At 45.7% G+C, this 21164-nt stretch overlaps 1 protein-coding gene across 1 annotated transcript in view; it reads right to left on the reverse strand.

The window, feature by feature from the left end:
- Positions 1-21164, reverse strand: part of EIPR1 (EARP complex and GARP complex interacting protein 1) — a 248516-nt gene that overhangs the window by 147947 nt on the left and 79405 nt on the right. The gene's annotated exons all lie outside the window — the stretch shown is intronic.

Here is a 21164-nt window from a genome sequence, read left to right on the forward strand (position 1 = left end):
GTGACTGGAACAGGCAGCCAGCTTTAAAAAGCTCTTTCTTTTCCATTGACAAACCAAGGGGCTTATTATCCCCCCCACCCTTCCTTGTAACGAGCAGCATACCGGATTGAAATAGCAAAATGCAAAGGATTTCGTGATTGCTTGATGGGGATTTTTTTTTTTTCCGTTCTCATCAGCAAAACACAACAATCACTGAAATGAGATGTGGAGAATTTTGTAGCAGAGGAAATTTTTGTTAACTGGGATTTAATGTGGATTAAGTTTGGTGCAGTGGGGCCAATATTTACACACCGCTGATAATGCACATTATCTTGACCCTTCCAACCATGAGGCTCATACCTCAAGTCTGCGTGTGTATGTGTAGGAATGAAACGTCTTCTCTCAGAGCGCTCGGATTCACAATTCTGCCAACGCCAAAGAAACATCAAACAATTAGACCTGGAACCAAAGGCTGGAGAAAGGCGCAGGAGCAGAACGTGCACCGGCTTTTGTGATGCAGGCCGTGCACAGTATTTAGCAATATTCTAATTCTGCCACTCCCCTTTAACAAAATCTGCACTGGCTCCCATTCCCCTACAGAATCCTCTTCAAACACCTCACACGCACATACAGGGCCATCTCTAATTCCATTGCTCCATATATCTCTAACCTCATCTCCATTCATACACCCTCCCGCCCTCTACGGTCAGCTGACGACTGTCGTCTCTCCTCCACCCTGATCACTGCTTCCCATGCTAGAGTACAGGACTTTGCCCGTGCTGCACCCCTTCAGTGGAACGCACTCCCTCGCTCCATTAGACTCTCCCTGACCTTGCAAAGCTTCAAACGGGCACTGAAAACTCACCTATTCATCAAAGCATACCCTTCCACTGCATAAACTAGCTGGTTCTCCGACCCCCTGCCTGTTTACATACTGCTATCTAGCCACCACCCACTTGCTTGCACCTCTTGTAATCTGTCTGTCTCCCCTTCCTACTAGACTGTAAGCTCCTCTGAGCAGGGCCCTCTTCCCTCCTGTTGTCAAAGCCCACTTCTTCACAGCTCTCCTATACTCAAACAATCAGTGACCATCTTCTTCTGCATGCTTATCTCCATCATTGGCCTCAAGCCTCTAGTTGTATGTATGTTGACTGAGTCCTCACTACTTATATTTAAGCTGTAATGTGTATTGAACTGTGGCGCTCTTTATTTGTACTCTATTTATGTTATGCCAAGTTTTTTCTCCCTGTATTGTTCCTTTGTACGGCGCTGCGAAACACTTATAAATAAAATTATAATAATAATAATAATATTCCAGCTGGAAAATACGTTGCAATCTTTGAAACAATTGAGAATAAGAATTTATGATTTGCGAACCCCATTTGTTCACTGAAACCATAGCGAGAGGCCTTGCAGCATTGGCAGAGAGATTACGCAACAGCAATGTAACATACACTATGGACTGTGAAAATGAGATTTTGGAATTTGGTGGACATACTGTATTGCCGATTTGTGTTGGTTATTTTAAATTCAATAGTTTTCTTTGGCTTTTATGTAAAATTTGACATACAAAATGCTACAAATAACAAAGCAAAAAATGACAAGCATACACATACTAGGAGGTAACATAGCCAATGCGCAGATATGGCTTGTCATATACAGTGGGCAGACATAAATAAAAAGGAATGAGACAAGAGAATGGTTATGATACATATTCGCATGATGGAGACCCAAACGGCAGCATTGATCATACATGTAACAGATGATAACCATAGATCAGAGTATAAAGTTGACTCATATGTTTACAATCAGAAACACACATACAGTATGATAAGTAGTGAACCCTTTGAGAGTGTCCAAAGGCCAGAGCTAATGTTGGAGAACGATGCAAACTCCATACTAGTAGAGGTCCAAACTTAAGTTGCCCAAACACAGTAAGTTTTTGTAAACAATATGGCCGTTTTCGACTGATCGGAATGACCTATTGTTTATCAACTTACCGTGTGTGTGGGCATAATCACGATCCAATGCGTGCACCCAATGGTCGTTCATCAAGCCCGCTGATCCGTCAGCAAGTGGAAAGATAAACGACCCATCGTGCATGATTTGGCTACATCGTTCCATGTGTAGGCATGATGAATGATGTGGCATATGATTTGCAGTCGTTAAACGACCAATCTAACCTTCTGATCTTTTACTCAATCGTTCTGTGTATGTTCATGATGAGGAGTGTTCTGGATTTCAAGTGAAATTGTACAGACATTGGATTGTACATGAACTCTATCTGTGTGTGTGGGCACCATTAGACTCAATTTTCTTAGCCATATTTTATATATTTATATTTCTAATCAGCTATTGTAATATTAATTAAATAGCCCGGTATTGTACATCAGATCTGTAGAAGACATGTGTTATAAATGCAGACTTTAGCAATCATACGTACGTTAAAAACCTATTGACGAGTGTACCTGTACAGAAGGCCTTCATCCCTTCAAGGGGCAGACTAGATGGGTCAAATGGTTCTGATATGCCATCAAATTGTTTCAGCCCTTGAAGCCCAACATTGTTTAAAATTGACATTTATTAAATTTCCCTAGGAGTAGAAACATCTTGAAAGAATACCTTCTATAAGAAAATACCAGAAAACACCCAATTCAATAAGTTACTTATACGGTGCATCCGGGAAGTATTCACTTTTACCACATTTTACTTTTTTTGAGGGAATTTTTTTCTGAAAAGGATCTTTGTATTTAGTACACAACACACTTCTGAAGAAGGACATCTAGTCCGAAATGCATTAAGTGTGGTGTGCACGATCTGTTTCTCCTTGGCTGGATGATCACTCCCTCACCATCGCTGGACTCCGAGGACTTCAAAGACCGGTATTTGGAGCCTCATTTTTCCATCAAGTCTGGGACCGTTTGGATGCTGTGGTAGCAGCTCATGCCATGGATATGTGATAATATGCTTGATTTTATTTACCATTGTGAGTTTTTTGGACATATTAAATCGTTGTTGTTATCAAAATACTGCACAATGATCTTTTTTTGTTGATACACCCCTCTGACAAAAATCCCAGTATTTTGGGAAAGGGGCTGTCTCTTTTATATAATTTGAGGTGAATTATTTATCTGTCAACAAACCATCGGACAGTCACCTCAATCAAGTTATGTATAAATTCATGTGTTTGTAAACATGCGAGGCTAGCGCTGTGTGGTCTCACAAACCCTTTAGATCCTCAAAATTCTACACAAAATACCCCATAATAACAACGTGAAAAGTTTTTGGGAGATTTTTACAAATTTATTAAAAATAAAAAACTAAGAAAGCACATAAGAGTACATAAGTATTCACAGCCTTTGTTCAATACTTTTTTAATGCACCTTTGGCAGCAATTACAGCCTCAAGTATTTGTAAATATGATGCCACAAGCTAGGCACACCTAGCTTTAGGAAGTTTCGCCTCTTCCTCTTTTGGTTGGATGGGATGCGTCGGTGCACAGCCATTTTCAGATCAAGTGTGGGCTCTGGCTGGGCCACTCAGGGTCGTTCACAGAATTGTACTAAAGCCACTCCTCTGATATCTTAGCTGCGTGCTTAGAGTCACTGTCCTGCTGAAAGATAAACAGTAGTCCCAGCCAAAGGTCAAGAGTGCTCTGGAGCAGGTTTTCATCCAGGATGTCTCTGTACATTGCAGCATTCTTATTTACCTCTATGCTGACTAGTCTCCCAGTTCATGCCACTGAAAAACTTCCGTAAAGCATGAGGCTACCACCACCATGCTTCACTGTAGGGATGGTATTAGCCTGGTGATGAGCGGTGCCTCGTTGCCTCTAAACAAGATGCCTGGCATTCACGCCAAATAGTTCAACCTTTGCCTCATCAACCAGATAATTTTGTTTCTCATGGTCTGAGAGTCCTTCAGGTGCATTTTGGCAAACTTCAGGCGGGCTGCCACATGCTTTTTACTAAGAAGTGGTTTCCGCCTAGCCACTCAGCATACAGGCCTGATTGGTGGACTTCTGCAGAGAGGGCTGTCCTTCTGGAAGGTTCTCCTCTCTCCACAGAGGAATGCTGTAGTTCTGAGAGTGTGACCATCGGGTTCATGTCCTGGTGGTTCCAAACTTCTTCCATTTATGGATGATGGATGCCTTTAAAAGATATTTTACTGTACCATTCCCCAAATTTGTGCCTCGAGACAACATTGTCTCGGAGTTCTACAGATAACTCCTTTTATTTCATGCTTAGTTTGTGCTCTGGCATGCACTGTAAAGTGTGGGACCTTATATAGACAGGGGTGCACCTTTACAAATCATGTCCACTCCATTGAATTTACCACAGATGGACTCCAATAAAGCTGTAGGAACATCTCAAGGATGATCAATGGAAACCGGATGCACCGGAGCTCAATTTTGAGCTTCATGGCAAAGGCTGTGAATACTAATGTACATGTTATTTCTTTTTTTTTTTCTATAAATTTGAAAAAATCTTCCAATATTTTTTCTTGTTGTCATTATGGGGTACATACAAGTTAGACAATAATGGACATCCTAAAGTAATTTCCCACATCTGATCCTGTACAACACCACCTCTGTCTGCGAGTTCTCTATTTATCAGGCCTTACAAATACTCACAGTGATGGGCCTGTATAAGTTAAGAATAAATATATGGACAGACTGTATTTAAAAACTATCACTCTTTGGAGCCCATTATATTTTTCTCTGTTTTCCAAAATGGTGCACTTTTCAGTTTGAGGTAAAGTACTGATTCAAAATGGAGGGATCAGGGAACCATCAGCCACTCACTCAGAAATCTTACTGGTAGTGACAGTCACATAACCATCAGGACCCGGAAGCCATGCTGCAGCTACTGCACACAATGGGACCAATTAAGTGACCATCGGGCCACAAGGAATTAGGTTATTCTATCATGTCTATATGGCATCTGTGTAGACATGGGATATGGTCACTATTTATTTACAGTTTCGTATATAGCGCAGCATATTCCGTTGCGCTTTACAATTGAAAACAACAGTCATTAAACAAACTGGGTAGATACAAACTGACATGGAGGTAGGAGGGTCCTGCTCGCAAGCTTACAATCTATAGGGATAATAGGAGGGATACATCAGATTACAAGACAGTCCTGATGGGATGCAATTAGATATGAATGCTACTGGAGGTTGTGTGGGGGTCCTGAATATGATAAGCTAACCTGAAGAGGTGAGTTTTCAGGGAACGCTTGAAATTTTGGAGGCTAGAGGAGAGTCTTAGAGTGCGTAGAAGGGCATTCCATAAGGTGGGTGCTGCCCGGCTTGGCAGTGCAGATCAGCAGATGATGAACGTCTAGCCAGTTAGATCAGGCTCACCGCTGCATTCAAAATGGATTGTAGTGGTGAGAGTCTTTTCTTAGGAAGACCGGTAAGGAGGCCATTCCAATAATCAATGCATGATATAATGAGTGCATGGATTAAAGTTTTTGCAGTGTCTTGTGTAAGGTACAGACGGATTTTGGATACGTTTTTTAGATGCATGTAACATGCTTTGGTGACAGACTGAATGTGAGGAATAAAGGACAGTTCAGAATTCAGGATGACCCCTAGGCAGCGAGCTTGTGGAGTAGATTAATTGTTGTGTTCTCAACAGTGATAGAGATGTCAGGTTGGTAACTACTCTTGGCTGGTGGGAATATAATTAAATCTTATATTTGAGAGAAAGAAATGGTAGTCGCACAGGAAGAGTAAATTGAATCAAATGGTGGCCCCTCAATGAATGTCTGGTGGCATAAATTCATGTAACGGATGAGGGTGTGCTACCACGGGACATCAATTGATTGTATAAATGGTTCTGGACAGGAAGAAATGTCACTGTGTGGTGCACCTATAGAAGATTTATTAAAATGTAACCTTTATTCATATTTGGTTAAAAGTATAACGAAATAAAATGACACAAAACATAGAAGACATACATATTCTTGTTAAAAAAGGATATAAGTTATCCTTACAACGTGGCGCCCCACACTCCTTATTAACAGTTTCCACTTTGATTGGAGTGCAAACACTGTCTAGAGTTAGGGTATACAGCGTATTTGGCAGCGTGAAAATACAATTCAAAAAGCCAGTGCTTGTGTTTGGGGGCACCGGTAGCCGCTCAGTATGCGGTGCTTACACGTTGACTGTGCGTATTAATAGCAGCGCTGATCCCACAGTCTCTGGTATATAGCGTATTGGCAGCATGAAAATACAATTCAAATAGCCGGTGCTTGCGTATGGGGGCACCGGCAGCCGCTCAGTATGCGGTGCTTACACGCTGACTGTGCATGTCAAGAGCAGCGCTGATCCCACAGTCCCTGGAGTATGGCGTGCTCTAATGTGACACGCCGTCTCACAATCAGCAGGACTAGGTAACAGTTCTGATACGTTAAAGCGGTGGGGGGAGTGGGGGTAGCCCACGAAGTATACGCTGTATACCTGAAGGGTGTTACACCTACCTTGACAGACTGGTTGGAGTCGCACCGCTCTTTCCCCAATGATTGGGGTGATCCAGTTTGAACTCAGCTGAGATCTATCAGTTCACTATCCGCCACATATTATAAATAATACTTAATAGACAGTGTATGCACTCCAATCAAAGTGGAAACTGTTAATAAGGAGTGTGGGGCCCCACGTTGTAAGGATAACTTATATCCTTTTTTAACAAGAATATGTATGTCTTCTATGTTTTGTGTCATTTTATTTCGCTATACTTTTAACCAAATATGAATAAAGGTTACATTTTAATAAATCTTCTATAGGTGCACAACACAGTGACATTTCTTCCTGTCCAGAACCATTTATATAATTAAATCTGTTTTGGAAATGTTAAGTTTGAGGTGGAGAGAGGACATCCAAGATGAAATGGCAGAAAGACAATCAGAGACACGGAACAATACTGATGGTGACAATTCCGGGGCGGATAGATAGATTTGAGTATCATCAGCGTACAGGTGATACTGAAATCTAGGATTGTAATGTTTGTATGAGAAGAGAGTGGTCAACAGTGTCAAAGGCAGCTGAGAGATCTAGAAGAATAAGAAGTGAGAAAAGGCCTTTAGAGTTAGCAGTGGCCAGATCATTGACTACTTTAGTCAGTGCTGTCTCAGTGGACAAGGGGAAGGTCGACAAGCATTAGGTTGGCCACTGAAGGTCAACAGAGACATTAGGTCAACATAAGCATTATGTCAACAGGGGTTTTTCATATTTTTTTGAGCCAACAAGTGGTATTTTATGCCCTACCATCCACTAAAGCTCGGCAAGCCCATCTGTGCACTTTTTTAGTGTCCACGTTGACTGTGTCAAAATTCCGGTCAAAAAGTGAAAAACTCCATATCAACCTTTTGACTGTCGACCTTCCCCATGTCGACCTAATGCCCCTATCGACCTAACCCATGACAACATTTATGCATGTTGACCTAATGCTTGTCTGTCCTATGATCCATAACCGTAGACATGATAGATATGATGAATGTCGACATAGTTACTAGACGCATGTCGACTTAACGTACCACACCCCCAAACGCTTATATCTTTTCAATTTGCTCCCAAAAAGAGTTTATACTCTTCCTCTTTTAAATGATCCCTGTAGATATTAGGGGACCGATGCAGAGTTGCAAGTAGATCGGATGTAATTGCTTCCAGATTGATATTTATCCGTATGTAGAGTTGCTAAACCGAATCAAATCCATAATCCTGGATTAATCCACATTAAGAACAATGGTATGCGGTGCATTTACACCAGCCCTGATCCTTATTTCTAAAGAGCTGCCAGAAATATACCACCGCTACATCGACAATCCCTCACCCACTTATGCCTACATTATGGACCAATTTAGCCCCTTAAAACACAAGAGGAGAGCCAGCTGAATACTGTATGATAGTATGATCTGTATTACCATATGCTTGGTCCCAGTGCATGCATTGCTTGCAATCCGGGATTTCTGACTGTCGTACCGTCCAGACGGTCAGAATCCCAGGCCATTCTAGTTTCTGCTGACTGTAACTCGACAGCCGGAATTCAATGTTCCAGCTGTCGTGTATCGGAAAGTCCGTGGAACGGGGAAAATGGATGTGAATTTGAAAATCCGTGGCCATTTCTGTCAAAACAGATCTGACTTTTTAAAAAGTCGCATCTGACACCCCTCAATGTGGTCAATTAAGGCAGCATTGAATAGGTGAGTGCTGATATTTCCCCTGTTGGGAAATATCGGCAGAGATTAAATACCCCCCTAAATACGCTCTTCAAGCTGATTTACATTAAACTCTGCATTTGCCCCTATGCTTTAGGTTTTTGGGGTTTTTTGTGCTCTTATTTAGTCCACTGTATGGAATACCGTATCTTCTGATTATGAGGGGTGTAAAATACATTGCCGGATATGCACATAGGTATGTGTGAGGACTCCCGGGCTCATGGGTGCATGGGGGGGCCTATCGCTCGTATCCGCCTTGAGAAAGGCAGTGTTTACAGCATTTGCACAGTCCCGGGAGAACCTCGGTTCGCGGATCACACAGTAAGGCCACAAAAGCAAGGTACAAAACGCACCTTTATTTCATATTAACAGTACATGAAAACCATAACCACACCACTAACACTACACAATACAGGTAGCCTACAATATACACAGCACACACTAACTATATCAGAACCACACAAAAGTGAACACCTCCCCTTCCCTTCCACAGTCAATAGTCACCTTGGGCAGTCTCTGAGCTGAGGCTGGTGTAGCCTTGGTGAGGGGGAAATGCAGAACCCCAGCGGAGGTACGGACTCCACTGAGCCAGGGCCGATGCCCGCTGCCGGTCCTGTAGGTGATGAATCCCGGCCGCTTGGCCTGTGGGTGCCGTCAGGGGGCTGGCACGCTGGATGCAACCGCTGGCTGTGGTATGGGGTCCACTGCGCCAGGGCCGACTGCCCACTGCTGGTCCTGCAGGTGATGAATCCCAGCCGCTTGGCCTGTGGGTGCCGTCGGGGTGCTGGCACGCTGGATGAAACCGCTGGCTGTGGTATGGGGTCCACTGCGCCAGGGCCGACTGCCCACTGCTGATGGTCTGGTGGGGTCTGGAGGGGACTCAGTTCCTCCCCTGGGATCCTGCCTCGCCGGGTCAGGGATCCTGGATGGATGCAGAAAGTGGCACCCAGAGCTGTTGTTTCAGCCCATTTTATCCTTGAGTTCTGCGACCGGATTGGTTGTTGCTTGAAGCCTGAGATGTAAATGCCCCTGAGACCTGTGTAGGGATTGGCTGCTGCTGTAGCCCTGCCAACTTGCTGTTCTCTGGGACTCTCTGGCCCCCTGCTGGTCTGGTGCCGGCCAGTCTATAACAAGTCCCCGGGGAGAACAAAAGGCCAGGAACCATTGCTGATAAGGGGGCGGCCCAGGTGTGAAGTCAAAACAGACCCTGTTGTTGGTTGTGAAGTCTCAGCCTATTCAGCTTGCTGATGCTTCCTGTGAGGGGGATGAGATAGGGGGGTGTCGGCTGTCCGCATTAGCCAACAAGATATTACACACATGCAATAAACCATACATTACTGTGATAGAGACATATCAGGCTCAGGAGTATATGCCCTGATGGGCGCAATACTTATAAACACGCGGTACTATTACCCATCGCAGGCAGACATCTGGTATGTAATAAAGTCCGGTCCTAGTACTATAGAACACACAGTCCTGTGGAAGGCTCTATTAGTGTGAGAGGCACGGCTCCCATGAGATGGCAGGCAGGGAATTGTATTGGAAAAATGTTGTTAATTCAGGTAAGAGAGTGTCTGGGTCTCTGGGCTATATTTAGGAATCTTGGGGTGCCTACCCCCTCATGATCCAGGTGGGGGTGCCCAAAGGGGGATCATGACATACCTCCCCCTTCCTAAATCCGGTCCGAGGGGCTGGCTCCCAGATCGGAGCCAGTCAGGATGACCGGGCCCAGTGATCTCCTGGAGGCGTGATTCCGCTCCTCCTGCTCTGGATGAGGGGGGTCCGAGGTCAGCAGTTCACCATGTGTAACCCGCATTCCAGTACCCCAGTTACAGGGTTTGCCCCTGTCATGTGGAAATCTTTCCTTCTCTCCTGCCTTTTTGGTTGGCCCTCCTCCCTCCGCCTCTGGCGCAACTGGGAGGGGCCCGATCGGTGTACACAGGCTACAATCCGGAAACCTGGCTGCGGATTCTGCTCTTGACAACAGCGCCGACGTTGGCTGCAGGGGAGCAGTGGGTAACAACGATGCTTCTCCCAAAACTTCAAAAGCCTTCACAGTCACCCCACTTGGGCCTGAAACCTCCCCCAGCCCCTGAAGCTGCTGGGCCTCCCCTGGGCAACCTTCCATCCATGTCTGTTCATCCACCTTGCAGGGCCTCAGCACACTCTGCCCCCACCTGCCCTCAGCAGTAGGCAGCGGTCCTGAGGATTCTCCTTCACACAATGGCTGCAGAGAAGCAGGGGGTATCCGCAAGTCTCCCCCTGATTTTCCCACAATCCCCCCCTTTGGGTCGAACACCTCCCCCAGCCCTTTGAACAATAACTGCTGGGCCTCCCCTGGGCAAACTTCCATCTTCCCCAGGGTGCACTGCTTCCCCAGCCTGGCGATGAGAGGGACTGGTGGGGTGGCATTGTACGGCAGCACTGCTGGCATCTCCCTTACAGCCCCAGGTGCAAACTCACATTCTCTTGCTCGTGCCATGCTGGGTGGTGAGGTGTCTTCCTCTGAGGCGCAGGGGGGTGCTGAGCTATGCCTCTGACCATCCCCTCCATGTTTGCTTGCTTGGCTGCCTGTTTGCTGCAGCGGCTCCCCGGGCACATAATTACAGTCAGTCACTCTTGCAGGGGATTCACAGAAGCGCTGCACCCCAGCCTCTACTCCCTGCTCTGGCACCCCGGTCACATACCTGCCTTTTGACTCCAGATCCTCCTGGCTCTGATGGCTAAGTGGGAACAGTCCTGGATAATCCTCCTGGGGTGGTAGAGTGGCAGAGCGCACCCCAGACACACTTCCTTCCATCTCCCCCTGCTGAATATGCTGGGGCTCCTGGGGCAAGATGCCCTCATTCGCTGGGCCGCTGGTGGTCATGTAGGGGAGAAGTACTGCCCCCTCTGCTGGGGCACAATCATTGTAGACCCCCTGGCCACTAGTTTCAAAGTCTCCATCTCCCACGTCTGCAAAAGGGAAGATGTACTGCCATTCTTCCTGGGGTGCCATTTTTGGGTGCACCCCCATCCTTTGGCTAGCTGCTTGGAGCAGTGGCTGGCCACTGCTTTGTACCTCCTGTGGCGAGGACTCAGCCATCACAGTCCCAGCCTCCGAGATCTGCTCTGCTCTGGGGCTAGTCTCTGGGGCAGCCCCTGCACTGTATACTGGCACTGCTCCATCTATCCCGGGCTCCGTGTGCACCAGTCCATCATCCCCATGTGGGGCCACAGTGCCCAGCTCCGCCACACTACTTGGCACAATGCAGGGGGAATAAATATCCCCTCCCCGATATCCATCTGCCACAATCACAGTCCATGATGTTAGGGCTCCTTTAGAGTCCGGGGTCCCTGGTGCGATATCACAGGGGCACTCCACAGCTAGTTCCTCATTTCCCAACTCACTGAATGGGAACAGTTCTGTGATTTCTCCCTGTGTCAGTGGGGGATCTAGTTCTGTGGCTCTCTGAGGATGCATAAGCTGCAGCAGCCGACGTTCCTCTGCCTCCACCCTCTGACACTGGTCCAGCCACTCTGGCGAATTCAGCTGTCCCTGTGCCAGGGCGACCCTCTCTGCATTATCATAACAGTGCAGGAGACACTGCAACTGCTCCTGGACACTTCTCAGTACTCCTGGACACAGGACATAGTTCCTATACACGCTGAATGCATGTAGCGGGTCCTCTTGTTGCTCGTACACCCATCGGATGAGAGTGCAGTGTGAGCGGCCTTCAGGGGGTGTGCTGCATCGTAGCCTCCATTCGTCAGTTAGGTCCTCCAGACTCATTCTCGCTAATGGAGCTCCAGATTCTGCAGGCCACAGTTCCTCTGCCTCCTCCCCTGGGATCTCGGTAGTGGACCCCTCGGTCATCCACCCCGGTGGCACCATCAACTCCTCCTCCCTTTGAGTTCTCTTTGCGGGCTCCTTCCCAGGACCCACATTACCCGGTGCTGGCACGCTGGCCTCAGCGACCCGGCTTCTGTGCATTAGCTGATGCGTGGCGCTACTTACTTCTGTGACAAAAGCCTTCCACGCCACCGTATGCAGCAGGTTTCCTGCAGCAGCCTCAGATACATACTGCTTAAATTCATCGGTCAGGTAAGCTGCTTTCTCCTCTGTAGTAGCACCTGTCCATACATTAATCCACCGATATGCTGCTTCCCAATCCTCCCAGAGGGGCTGCATCAGCGTGGATGGGCTTCTCCAGTCCCATTCCTCAGCCAGAAGACTCCATGACGATTCCTCATCTATGAGCCTCACTGCTCTGGGTGACTGTGGGCACCTCTTGCCTCTCTTTGGACGTCTCTGTCCTTTTCCTGGAGCCATTCTCCACACGGGCTGCACTCGTAGAGCTTGGTCAGCGTCACTTGCTGGACCCCCTTACGTCAGCTTCCGTTTCTGGGCCACGGCACACTCCGCCGTTCCCTCGCTTGCAGGGATTGTCCCCTGGACAAGCCGGCACTTAAGCGGAATTCTTCCCTCGCTTAATGCCCTCACAAATTATCCTTTTTCTCCTCCCCGGCATCCCTGCTAGGGTTACAAGAGCTCACCTCTGTGTGGTTCTATACTACTGGTTATGGGCTATTGCGCCAACAGAACCTGGCCGTATTACGATACGGGCCCCTGGTTCTGCCTGGTCTACAGGACTGTGTGATCCCCACTGCTTGCCACCAATTGTGAGGACTCCCGGGCTCATGGGTGCATGGGGGGGCCTATCGCTCGTATCCGCCTTGAGAAAGGCAGTGTTTACAGCATTTGCACAGTCCCGGGAGAACCTCGGTTCGCGGATCACACAGTAAGGCCACAAAAGCAAGGTACAAAACGCACCTTTATTTCATATTAACAGTACATGAAAACCATAACCACACCACTAACACTACACAATACAGGTAGCCTACAATATACACAGCACACACTAACTATATCAGAACCACACAAAAGTGAACACCTCCCCTTCCCTTCCACAGTCAATAGTCACCTTGGGCAGTCTCTGAGCTGAGGCTGGTGTAGCCTTGGTGAGGGGGAAATGCAGAACCCCAGCGGAGGTACGGACTCCACTGAGCCAGGGCCGATGCCCGCTGCCGGTCCTGTAGGTGATGAATCCCGGCCGCTTGGCCTGTGGGTGCCGTCAGGGGGCTGGCACGCTGGATGCAACCGCTGGCTGTGGTATGGGGTCCACTGCGCCAGGGCCGACTGCCCACTGCTGGTCCTGCAGGTGATGAATCCCAGCCGCTTGGCCTGTGGGTGCCGTCGGGGTGCTGGCACGCTGGATGAAACCGCTGGCTGTGGTATGGGGTCCACTGCGCCAGGGCCGACTGCCCACTGCTGATGGTCTGGTGGGGTCTGGAGGGGACTCAGTTCCTCCCCTGGGATCCTGCCTCGCCGGGTCAGGGATCCTGGATGGATGCAGAAAGTGGCACCCAGAGCTGTTGTTTCAGCCCATTTTATCCTTGAGTTCTGCGACCGGATTGGTTGTTGCTTGAAGCCTGAGATGTAAATGCCCCTGAGACCTGTGTAGGGATTGGCTGCTGCTGTAGCCCTGCCAACTTGCTGTTCTCTGGGACTCTCTGGCCCCCTGCTGGTCTGGTGCCGGCCAGTCTATAACAAGTCCCCGGGGAGAACAAAAGGCCAGGAACCATTGCTGATAAGGGGGCGGCCCAGGTGTGAAGTCAAAACAGACCCTGTTGTTGGTTGTGAAGTCTCAGCCTATTCAGCTTGCTGATGCTTCCTGTGAGGGGGATGAGATAGGGGGGTGTCGGCTGTCCGCATTAGCCAACAAGATATTACACACATGCAATAAACCATACATTACTGTGATAGAGACATATCAGGCTCAGGAGTATATGCCCTGATGGGCGCAATACTTATAAACACGCGGTACTATTACCCATCGCAGGCAGACATCTGGTATGTAATAAAGTCCGGTCCTAGTACTATAGAACACACAGTCCTGTGGAAGGCTCTATTAGTGTGAGAGGCACGGCTCCCATGAGATGGCAGGCAGGGAATTGTATTGGAAAAATGTTGTTAATTCAGGTAAGAGAGTGTCTGGGTCTCTGGGCTATATTTAGGAATCTTGGGGTGCCTACCCCCTCATGATCCAGGTGGGGGTGCCCAAAGGGGGATCATGACATAATGTGACTAGTTGTGATTTGTAATTTCAGACTAGACTAAAGTTCTTGTGAAATGTGATGGCACAGAACAGTATAAAAACAGAACGGAGTGGTTGACTGGCAGAAGCTTTAACAAAGACCCAAACTGGAAAAATCCCCAAGAAATTTGGTGCAGGAGAGTTCCTGAAAGACCAGGAGTGCGACAGCCAACATAGGTCCACGATCAATGAGGACAATGTTGATGCTGTGCAAGCCATAGCTGAAATGGTGACCCATGTTCCCACTGAACATGAAAAAGCCGGATAATCTAACGTCCAATTTTGTACAACTTTTTCCCTGCCGCTAAAATTGGCTATTATTACACCTTAGCCTATATTTATGCTGTAAGGACACCGTACCCAGTACTGGAAATCTTTCTGCATTTAATCTGGTACAATAGTTGGAGCTTGATTTTTTTTTTAAATAATCACAAATCTCTTTTGATGCCTCAGTTACCAAAGGATCAGTTTAGATTCAAGCACAATTAAAGACAGTAAGTGAGCAGTTCTTGAACTGGATTAGAATGTGGATAAACGTTCCAAGCTGTGGGAACAGTGGTGACCCAGATGCCTCAACCCGAGCTGCCTCTGACGAACTGAAGAGATCTTGGACATAACATTATGCCGTTATTGTAAAACCAGCGAGGAACAAGAGCCTTTAGACAACAGATAAAATGTTCTCAAGGGCTCATACAATGGAAACACTACTGATCATACTGTACGGAGGAGCCAAGACTCCCAAAAATAAACAATGAGTCACTGGGCAATATTCAATGAGAAAAATTCTCCGTGTTTTATGGCGAGTTTGTGCTTTTCTCGCCTTGGACGGAGACTTTTGCCCTCAAAAAGCGAGCAACCCTATTCAACGTGCACTTCTCGCCGTCTTTCTAAGTGATTTTCGCCGTGTCTCTCCGTGTAGCAATTCTCCATCTTTTCATGGAGAAGTGGAATATGAACTTTTACAATAAAAGTTTTTTTGTTTTAATTTTGGTGTAAAAAAAATCAGGAATTTTAATCTGTGAAAGGGCATGCTATTTTTATTCATGTGCTTATAGCACATGAATATATATTTAATTTAAAAAAATATATATACATATATATTTTTTTTTACACAGAGCAGCCAGCAGGGGGCCGGGAGCTCATTAGATATTCATATATTCACTGCACCCGATCATTACATATGCACGATCGGGTGCAGTGAATACCCGGCCCCCTGTTGGCTCTCCGGGGGGGCAGCCTGTGCTGCCTGGCTCCCGGGGAGCCCACCTCCCCCCCACATACGTTCTGGGGCAGGCAGGGAGACTTCCATCTCCCTGCCTGCCGCCGTCCTTAGGCTCCCTGCGGCGTCACCTCATACGCCGGATTGGCTGATACTCGCCGCGAGGTGCGACGAGTATCAGTCACATTGAATACTATCTAAAGTGCCGTGGCGGAGAATCTCCAAACATGGAGAATCTCCGCAAATACACGGCGAGTGCATGGCGAGCGAAAAAAACCGCTCGCCATGCACGGAGAATATTTTCATTGAATACGGCCCACTGTAGTAGTTCGGGATGAAGCTTGTCTGCCTAATTTCATGCCACTAATTACCTTAGTGCCTGATTAAGCCTGATAAGGCTGCAGACTAGTGCGCTAGGACTGTACATTGTGCTTCAGCCCCAGCCTAAATCCAAAGCCATATAAATTTAAAAAGAGAGAGCAAATCAAATTATAACCAAAATGTATAAAAACGAATTAACCAAATAGTATTAATAATTAAATTCAAACCCAAACTACATATAAAAATATATGCAATTCAGTATGGGATATATTGCATCACAACCACAGCCCACTTGTTTACTTAATTATTAATTATGGCGCGCCATGCTCAACCTCCTATTAGGTGGAAATGTTTCGCTAGTAATGAGAAGAAAGTTCATTATTTCACACTTTCCTTCCCCGAAGGACGGAATACAGCCACGTATACCTAACCCTCTGCCCCGCAGTCTAACCCTAACCTCTTCCTTCTGTGTTCTAACCCTAAACTCCCTTATTTTTACCTTCGCCATCCCGGAAGTCAGGACACTGGCACCGGCATCCTAATTGCGGTCAGGATTTCAGCACCTGTCTCCTGACAGTAGTCAGAATGCCAACATCGGTACAGTGAATGCCAGCATCCTGTCCACATCCCGCGCGTGCGTGTGTATGTATGTATGTATCATATTTTATAATATATATATTTAGATAGATATATGTATGCCATCAGATTTTGCGTATATACAGACACAATATATTTATGTTAATAGTTTAAGATCCCCTTGTTTTTAGTACCCTGGGCCACCTAGGGACTTAATCCAAATCTGCTTACAGTAGCTGCAAAGCAAACTGCAGCTGTACTACAATTAATTAGATAGGTGCTACTTGTGTACATCTAATGGAGCCCACACACGCACCGTTGCCGGCGGTGCGATGCTGTACGATGGGGTGCTGCACATACTTTTTGTACTAGCTTGTTCTAGCACAGCATCGCATCGCATGCACATCGTATGCACAAGGCATACGATGCGATGCTATGTGTGCTAGTTAAGCCCACAACGCACGCCGGGATCGGTGCGTGTGTGGGCTCCATTAGTCTGCATCATTGTAAACTTACTGACACTATTTTCAGAAGCTTTAGCAAAATTACCTTATAGACTGGGTAAACAACCCATAAGTTGGCCACAGGAACCATCAACTATGAGGTCACTACTGCTTCCTATGTTGGGCGGTGGATTGAGAAGTGTTCCAACAATTTGGTAAGTATTCTGCAAAATTGTGTATATCTGTTGGCCCTTTGGGTGTGTCCCCAGTTGAGCTGGGCACAGATATATCTACAGACCAGACTTGATCCTTAGAGAAATTATATGAGCAGTGTGTACTTTCTTCTATGGCCGTACTAGTAGCACTAGCGACTTCCTGATCCCACCATTTGCAGGAGTGTTTGAAGCCATTTATTGACAAATGCTTCTGCATACACACTATGCAATTATTGGAATAATTTGATTTGCTAATTGGTTCAATCGTAGTGTTTACCTAGCTTTGCTAAAAACCTTGGATTTGCTGAAAATCATATCAGCCAATATGATCTTGGCTTTCAATAGTCTAGAACTGTCCAACCAATCAAATCTACAGTATTATCTGGATGCCATGGGTTACAGCAAGTGTTCTATTTGATTTGATTAAGTTAAATATCTTGGATAGTAACCTCAGACTTTTAAAGTCCTTCAATAAGGCTAACTATATATTAATATATGAGGAAATATAGGGGGAGAAAACAATAATGACGGAATTCATAGACCACATGCAGAGTTTAGTAATGTGCTTGAGAAGATTGCCGAGAGGCGTTACAAGACTTCAAATGGGAGAACAGTAATTCTTTGATTAAATCTTAAAAGGTGTGTGAACCTTTAATGAGTTATGTTCAATCAACCCGAAACAAGAGCAAACACAGAACCTATACATATTAACCTCCAATGACAGCCTTGAAATCCAAAGTCCTGCTAAAATATTCTACACTCCTACTATAATTAATTTCTGCTTCTCAATGGGAGATGCCATCCTCTATGATCCAGGCAATCTGAATTCCCATTAATTGGGGAACAGGTTTGAATGAAGCCCTGACATTGTTTTTCCCAAGAAGAAAATCTAGAACTGTAATGTAATTATACACTGCTAGATTTGAAGATGAAATTCCTACGGTGAGCTACAATCTATTCAGGTTTGGGCATTAAGAGGTTTTAAAAACCAAAAAGGATAATTTATGTTCTCTAAGTTTAGTCACCAAGATCATCGATATTGCTAACAGCAGTGCCTATGGCTTGTTACTTCTACATACCTCGGCACAGTGGGTAGGCATCATAAAAGTAGAAAAAAAAAATACAAAAAAACTGTAAAATCTTTACTTTACAGTCGAACCCCTTTTCCATGTCAAATATTCTTTGTTCTCGTGCCAAATTTCCTCCATTCCAGCTATTGACTTTGTAGATGAGCCCTTTGTGCAGCTCATTATATCAAATGCTTTTCAGAAATCGACTTAAATTATATCTATGGGTTCTCCTTTGTCTATCGGCTTGACAATATGTTCAAAGATCTCCAGTGGATATGTCAGTCGTGATCTCCTTTTCAGGCATTCGAATGTGAACATTTCTGAATGTCTGAGAATTCTGATCCTTGTCAACGTTTGTCCTTCTTCCCCCTCAACTCCGTCTTGCCAACCCCATTTTTTGGAATGTGCAGCGTATTTAACTGTATATTTCCCATACGGAAGGAGTAAACTTGCTGGCCAAGTTATTTAACTCATATTGTGAGCAAAACTATTGGATTCAAATAAACAAAAAAACATGCTTCGGGTTATGTGTCCAATCAGGCTCAGTTCATAAGACCCCATGCACTAGTAAGGCTTGTCTTAAGGACAAGTCAGACCCGTTTTACCTTGAGCTCCCTGGCAGTTCCCCAGAAAAGCTCACTTCGGACTTGACATGCAATAAATCTCATGCAGTTTATCACATGTAAAAGGCCTCCTGGGGAGCTGCCGGGGAAGTTCAAGGGAAGTCGGATGCGATACATCACGGATGCTAAAAAGTACCTGAGATGTGCCGCTGACAGCTGCATGTACAATTTATCTTATGTGCAGCCCATCTGACCTCTGACTCTGAACCGATAGGCACTGGGGTCAGAGCGGATGTCAACCACTTGTGATTTAGCCTGATTTCACTTGATTTCACGGCCTGATCGGTCAGAATCGGGCCAAATCGCACTAATGTATGGGGGCCTATAGGGTATGCAGTTGCCTACCCTGCGGAAAAGTACATTTCCTTTTGTTTTTGTTTTTTTTTGGGGGGGGGGGGGGGGGGGTTGGAGCTGAATTTGATCTTCCATGTGTGCATTCGTGATCATAATTAGCAGAAAGCATATTCTGCTTTTCCATGACTTTATACATTCACGTTAATTGAAAAAAGTGCATTACATAATAGACAAAATCATATATACAGTATGAGTGATCATTTTACATATACCTTATGAAAGTTAACAAAAATAAGAAAATACGTGAAGAACAAGAAGGAACAGGCTGAAGGAAATAGGTACCAGAAGGAAAAAAAAGGAGGGCACCAATATATACAGAGGCATGATATAAGCAACACAGGCATTTATTAAGCCTGGCGAAGTGATAAAGTAGGAGGTGATAAAGCAGCAGCCAGTCAGCTCATAACTGTAATTTTTCTAACCCAGCCTGTAGCTTGACAGTTAGAGGCTGATTGGCTGATGCATTATCACTTCACCAGGCTTAATAAATCTGCTCCACAATGCCACTCCTTAAACCAGGAGCCTAAAAAGTAAGCACTTACTAATCTAAAGACCCCCCCCCCCTCCACCGGGAGTAGAATAAAGGGGGTGTAAAAGTCATACTAAAGGCTTCATTTAACATGGGCATGAGGCCCTAGAGTACTTTAACCATAGAGTTTCCATCTCATAGCAGCTACGCTGAACATAGGAAATCAGTTTGGACAGGGGAGGCGGATCAGGCCTTTTCACTACTGAGTTATCGCCGCTCTTGCTGTTAGAAGAATGTGGCATATTATATATGTGCTGCATAATGGCATGGAACGGGAAAAATTGTCTAGTAAAGCTAGGTCCGGCAAAAAGGGAAGAGTTTCCAGCATAACCCTTGAAATGAAGTCGAAGCTTTTGTGCCACCAGGATTCACTCATTGGGCACAATCACAAAACATGTATCAGAGTGCCTATAATTCCAACAATTTCTCCAGCATAGCCTAGACATGGAGAGCCATATTTTGTGTAAATTATCTGGAGTGAGGTAAGTTATATGAAGAAGGTTGAACAACATTTCAGAGTGGTTGCTACATTTGGACATAAAAAATACAGTTTTAATCAACTGCTCCCAAACATGTTATGAAGAGGTCCTCACCCCATTGAGATTAATGGGGTGAGGACCTTAATTTATTATATTCCATGGAGGACAAAAACATTCCAAACCATATAGCTATACCACCCTTCAGATTCTCACAGGAAAACCTCAACATTATATAGGGAGGAGGCAGAGATAAAGGTTGAGTTGTAATTGATGATACCCAATGTTGTATGCATAAATATTTGTGAAAATGATGAGTGGGAATACAGTACTATTCCTGAACCTTTGAGAAGGGTTTCAGGTGGGACAGAGTATACAGGTCCTGCATTGACCAATTGGCAAAATCCAGATCAGTAATTCAACTGCAAAGGTACAAAAGGTTTATCGATGGTAAAGAGAATTCACCCAGAAGCTCAACAGTTTATCCCAAACCTTCAGTGAATCTGAAATACAACGTAACCCAAGTGCCCAAGGGGATCTATGAGCAGGGCTAGTCTATAAGAGATTATGAAGATGGAAGGGTTTATAAATAACATTTTCTACATTTACTCAGGGCTTGGAAGAGTGAAGCAGCCTTCATCTGGGACAGTAGACATGCATATCTAAGTTCAGGGCGGATATGCCTGCCCGGTACTTATGTAATATCTGGGCTCCCGTTTTTCTTATGAGACCGCGTCCCCTCGCGGGGCTCGCTGCGCTCGTCACGCTTGGGGCGCGGTGGCTCGCTGCGCTCGCCACACTATATAAAATCAACTCCATGCGTAGTTGGATAGTAGGAGTATGAAAAAATCAGATGCATTTAACATGGGAGCCCAGATAATACATAAGTACCGCCTGCCCTAGGTTAAGAATAAAAGAGGTGGTACCTAAACATTCTAGGACATTTGCCTATCCAAAAGTAACTGGAGTAAAATGGTAAAACAAAGAAGGGGGATCAAGT

Source organism: Crinia signifera, chromosome 3, assembly GCF_055691185.1.
Source record: "Crinia signifera chromosome 3, ASM5569118v1, whole genome shotgun sequence".
NCBI lineage: Eukaryota > Metazoa > Chordata > Amphibia > Anura > Myobatrachidae > Crinia > Crinia signifera.